The sequence below is a fragment of the Aptenodytes forsteri genome, unplaced genomic scaffold (genome assembly GCF_000699145.1).
Source record: "Aptenodytes forsteri isolate BGI_AS27 unplaced genomic scaffold, ASM69914v1 Scaffold227, whole genome shotgun sequence".
NCBI lineage: Eukaryota > Metazoa > Chordata > Aves > Sphenisciformes > Spheniscidae > Aptenodytes > Aptenodytes forsteri.
In genome coordinates, this window is record NW_008795365.1 from 1,714,222 (window position 1) to 1,720,058 (window position 5,837).

General features: G+C 38.3%; 1 long non-coding RNA gene across 1 annotated transcript in view; it reads left to right on the forward strand.

Moving 5' to 3' along the window:
- LOC103899731 overlaps window positions 1-2,235 on the forward strand; it is a 9,389-nt gene extending 7,154 nt beyond the window's left edge. Inside the window, exon 2 of the long non-coding RNA XR_657629.2 lies at window positions 1,507-2,235. This is a non-coding gene — a long non-coding RNA (uncharacterized LOC103899731). The remainder of the gene's footprint in view (window positions 1-1,506) is intronic.
- The last annotated feature ends 3,602 nt before the right edge of the window (window positions 2,236-5,837 follow it).

A 5,837-nucleotide genomic window follows, 5' to 3' on the forward strand; every position in this document is an offset into this window, starting at 1 on the left:
GCCAGTTTGGGTCAGCTGTCCTGGCTGTGCCCCCTCCCAGCTTCTTGTGCACCTCCAGCCTTCTCAGTCGGTAGAGCATGGGAAGCTGGAAAGTCCTTGACTAGTGTAAGCACTACTTAGCAACAACTATAACCTCGGTGTGTTATCAACATTGTTCTCACACTAAATCCAAAACACAGCACTGTACCAGCTACTAGGAAGGAAATTAACTCTATCCTTGCCGAAACCAGGACATCTACTCATCTCAGGATTTGACATGTATTTTATTTTAAATGAAAGAAGAATCAGGCAATAAAAAAATTATCCAAATGCTGAAATTGGCAGCAATAAAACTGGCATTTTATCAAATATAACCAAACTTATCTGTGACTAGTAAAGCATTTAAAACATATTCAGTATTTCAGCTACTTACATAAACTTTGACTGCATATTATAGAAGCCATCCTATTGTGGTTCCCAGGTATAACACAGTTATTTGAATTCATTCCTTGGGCAGTTCTTCAAAGGGCCAGTTTCCAGTAGTTTCCCCATTACTGGCAGAATCTGAAGGCACTGAAGAAATCCCGATGAAGATAGCTGACCACATTGCATCAGAACTGATGCAACTTAGCTGACTGACTTCTGCAGAGCTACGTTCACTTGCAAGAGAACTAAGCTCTGGTCCCTGTTATAAAAGCAAAATGTCAGGGAGGAAGGGTCAGAGACAGACTTCAGAAATTTCTCCTGAGGAGAATCAGTTATTTCAGCTCTCCACTTTAAACCTCAACTCAGTAATATTCTTCCCTGCATTGTGGGTTTTCCATGGGGATCTCCCAGTTTGTTGAAGGAGTAACCAGGCTTGAGAGGCAATGGTTGAAGGTGGTATAGCAACATGTCAAACCCCTTTTGTCCACATTATAAATTCAACTGCCTAGGAGGAAACCACCTCATGACTTGGAGCACTTTAGGACAAACATTAATAATAACAAATTCTAATTGGTCATTATTGCTTGAACAGAAAATATCAGATTTCATTTTCACCAGGAGGAAATGAAAATGTCATGCACTGTAATATGACAAGCATGGAATTTACAGTAGTGATATGTACTTGTAATTACCTTTATATGTGTAAATGCACAAAAAGCAGAACACCAGAGAGGCCGTTTTACAACAGATTTAATCAAGAGAACATCTACGTCTCCTCATAAACTTACTTAACCAACTTTGAAAAAAGAATGGAGTTGATTAGACAGGTTAATCGGGTGATGTCTTTATAAATGACAGATGGCCACGTTAGAACAGAAAGTTGTTCACTCTCCATTTTTTATTTTATTTTACTTATGAGACTATTTTACTATTTTTTTACTTATGAAAGCATTGCTCATACATTTTTGATTAGCAGTGGTTCACTGGAAAAAAAAAAGCAATTTCCAATGGAACTGAACTTTTAACTGGATGGATGTTGTCATTATGCTTAAGTGGCAATAATCAAAACTAAAATACAAAATGAATTTTTTGGAATTCCAGGTCCTTATAAACATCCTGACCTCCCCGCATTGGCCTGCAAATGGAGAAAAGTGCTTACAGATTTGCAAGCTCATAACAACATAACAAAGGAATGGAACATGAAGAAGAAAGCTAGCTTTGTTATGATAAAGGGAACCCATTAGTGGTGAATTTTACAGAGTAATTAAAAAATTAGAATTCAAAAAAGGCAAGAGTCTTAATTAAGAATAATAAAAAATATTATTATAATGCAACGTTAGCTATACTTGAAAAAAAAATCCTCCTTGGGCATAATGAGTTTACCTCAGAATTATCGAAGTGTAGCATGTGGAATAGCCTAGATTGTTCATCTTCCCTCAGATATATGAGGTATCTGGAAGTGGATCACACATACAGCGTTAACCGAAGGAGGGTTCACTAAGGACCTGTACAAAGACCTCTGGTAGCGTGCTCTGGGGACCCTGGCCAGGCCTGAAGAGGAGGAAGTGCAATAGCTGAAGTTGCTGTTGAAAGCCACCATCGCAGCAGCAGCAGCTCTTGGCTCCTTCCTGGATGGCATGCTACTCGGCAATGGTCTGTGTGCTGCTATTTGTGAAGCTCTTTCTAAAGATTTCCAGTGCCTACTCGGTTGTTAGATAATCACAATTGTGCGATTATTTCTGCAACATTCTCCCATCTCTCTTCTTCTCCCATATGAAAAAAGACCATTCCTAAATGGACCAGAAATAAAGAAAAGATGATGTGCATTGCTAACCTTCTATTCTTTTTTCCTCCTCCTCTGGCATTTTTCACTGATCTGAAGTGTACAGCTTCTTCATCTGATGCAGTTCCTATTGAACATCTCTCTAGACTTCCAGACATGAATTTGAAAACCAAAGTGTCCCAGGAATATTTTCTCTTGAAAGTTGCTGTGTGAATTTAGAATTTCTGAGAAGCACTAGGCTAAGTTTTGAAAAAACTCTAGATCTTTGGGGCCTTTTTGCATTTATCAGGATTGTAGTACCAGTGCAGTGAAACATCCTTAAGTACGTATGTGAAACTCTGCAGCAGATAGCAGTACTGAAAGATAATTCTAGATACTCAGTCAGGACAATGTGGCTGAAGTGTATCAGAGTCTGGCTCAGAATTTTTGCAAGTTTTCCAAGTGCTAGCATACTGCTGATTTTTTTAATAAAGTACAATAGCATAATACAAGTTTAATTTCATTTATCTGCACATATGCAAATCGATAGTTTCCATGATGGTGGCTAATCCTCATTAACAGAAACAGATCAGCTTATCTCTTAGGTAGGTGAGCAGGTGGCTGGCAGCTGCAGAGATATAGTGGTCTAGCTTTTACTAGTAACACTATAATCAACAGTTTTAGGTGATAATTTGCCATCATATTTAAGTCACTACACAACTCATTTGACTTGTCCCACAATTCACCTCTTATTAACATAAAGAAAATAAATTTCACACAGAGTATTCATCTAGGTAATAGCCGTGACTGGCTTTGTGTTCCGTATTGGCATTTCCAGCAGATTAATTGCTGTAACATCAGTAGCACCACTTATCAATGTATTACCATCTGGTCAAGTTTTACCAAACTAAGATGGACATAATGCCATGGAAATTGTTTAGATCTACCTTTGCCCAATTAATTTCTTAAGTTCAGTCAAAATTTTACCGTGTACTAATACCACAGCCAACCCCTGCTGCCAGATTCCAAGTTTTCTCCAGAGCTCCTATTTGCCCCAGAGTTAGCTAGATGCTCACAGCATTTTGAGGTGGAGGTATGATTTTTTTTTATTTCAGTTGGTGCTAACTGGAGTAATCGGATCAGTGGTAGATCTCTGGTTTCATAAATGTAGTGGGGATAGGATGTAGGGGATAATATAGAAATATAGAAAGGATTATGCAAAAGATTTGTATCTTCCCAAAATACTAACTTCCACAGTGCCTGCGGCTTAACAGTAAGCTACTGTCTTCCAGCACCTGGCTGCCTTGCAAAGTAGTCAGTTTGAGTGCCTTGATATGCAAAATACCACAGCTGATCTATTCAGACAGTCCTTGATGTTTATTGTGATTTCTTAAAGTAAGTAAATACATAAAGTAAATACATAAAAGAATGTTCCTTGGTACAAAGCTATTATAATATTCTAATGAAAGACACTGCAATTCAGAAAAGCCTCGTAAATGCTGCGATCTTCTAAATCTTTTCTTTCTGTTTTCATTCTGTTCCTAAAACACTGATTCCCTTGATTCTTTACTGCTCTGTATGGACTGTCTCCCTGTACACCTCCTTGCCACTGACCCCTGTTTCTATTAAAACAGTCTCTTAGTCCCCATTCCTTTCACTTTCTGCTGTTCTGTTCTCTGTTTAATTCACCTCACTATTTTGATACAGCCCCTCTCCTTCCTTCCAAAACATGAAAATCACCTCCTCTTCCTTGTCCTGCTCATCCTCCTACACACAGCCCTATGAAATTTTCTCCCTCCAACAGAGCCTCCTCCCTCTGAATCCTATACAAGTATCTCTTCAGGGGGAGCTATATTGAAAAGAAAATGAGATACATAGTAAAAAAAATGTGTGACAGATTAAAATAAAAGTTAACTAGTTAGTAGTTATAAAAGTTTCAGGTGAGCCAAAATTAATACAGCATCCAAGATGTGTAAAAGCTATTTAAACAGAAGAAAAACAAATACAGCATAAATTCTCGGAGACACCCCCCCCGCCCTGCCTTTTTTTTTCTTTTCTTTTTGTGTAGCCACCAGTTGCTGCACGGGCTCTGGGAAACAATGACCTAGCCGAAATCCTCAGGCTTGTCTGTTCTCTTCTAACTGTTTTTACTTCAGTGTTGTGATCCAGAGAAGTACTAAAAACCAGAGGGAGATTATACAGCTTATGTGTTTGTTACAGGAGCATCTCTAATCTTTGTAGTTGCAACTATACAATAGAGCTGAAAGACTGAAGCATCACAGTACATACAAACAGTGAGCTCTTTCCATAATGATGATGATAACAGTAATAATAATAATAATATTTCAAGTTCTTGTTACTCATTCCTTTCTGTGATGTAGCACAGGCCCATAACTGCATTTACTCCACAGATCTTAATCCAGCCTCTGTGAGAAGCGATTTGTTGGGAATTTCGAAACATCCTCTGAGATCTTACTAGAGTTTTACACAGAAAACCTCTCATAATCCCTCTCAAAACTCTAATATGGAGCTATTTCTAGATCTTTTGCTTCTTTTGGACTCTTTATGTTCAATTCTTGCCATCTAAATAGCAAAACTAGGTTTGGCTGGAGAGCTTGAACGGTACATGAGAAATTACTGCAGTGCGAGCTGGGTGTAACGAGGTGGGTGGGTACAGCTGCTGCAGGGCCGGGAGCAGCTGCTTCCACGAGCTCACAGAATCCTTTGGGTCCAGCACAGCAAGGCAGGTAAGCGCAGGCTCAAGGCCGCCTCACTCCAGCACACTCTGCAAGCGTACAGATATCTGATCTGATGAATATGGCATTTAAACTCAGGTTTCGGTGAATAGGGCCTTAGTGAAGAAACATGATTTGTAGCATCTTCTGTATGCTAATGTCATATGTCTTTGTTTTGCCCAAACACAGCTGTAGGGTTTACTACCAAAGCAGAAAACAAAGTAAACGTCTTATAGTGCTGCCAGAAACTGGATCCTTAAGAGGACTTTCACAACAATTACACCTTTTAGTATGAATGAGGGAGTGGAAAAAAGGCTAACAAAATAAGGGTATATGACTCAAAAGTAAGTACTCATTAAAAATAGTGCACAATGAGTTGTTTCATAAGTTTATTCGGAATTTGCTGTGGTAAAAGGTCGTATTTCCTTTGATGGAGATGAGATATTTCCTGACATGGCTTGGATACTGTCAGGAATTACACTGACATTTTGAAGATCCTTTCTAAGCTAAAGGAACCAAAGAAATGAGCTAAAGCAGCTTCTTCAGCTCAGTACCAGCATAATTTCCTTACAGAATGGAAATGCATTTTCTAATGCCACCTAGCTGAGACTCATTAAGCATTCATTTATTAATTCAGTGCTTTTAAAAACACTGATAGCAGCAATCTACCAATCATGCACACGTGATGCAGACAAATGAAGAGATGTACTGATTACAAGAGTAAAATTCACCATATGCATTTTAAAAAATACATTATAAAAAAGTAAAATTCTACATTATAAAAATGCACTTAAGTACGTTTTAAAAAATAAAATAATACCATCTAACATGTACGGCAAAAGCCTTCACATCTAATCAAAAGAAAACTTCCTCTTTAGGCAAGGCTAATCTTTATTCTGGGATTACATTGCTCTCTTGAAGTATTATGTTCTCTG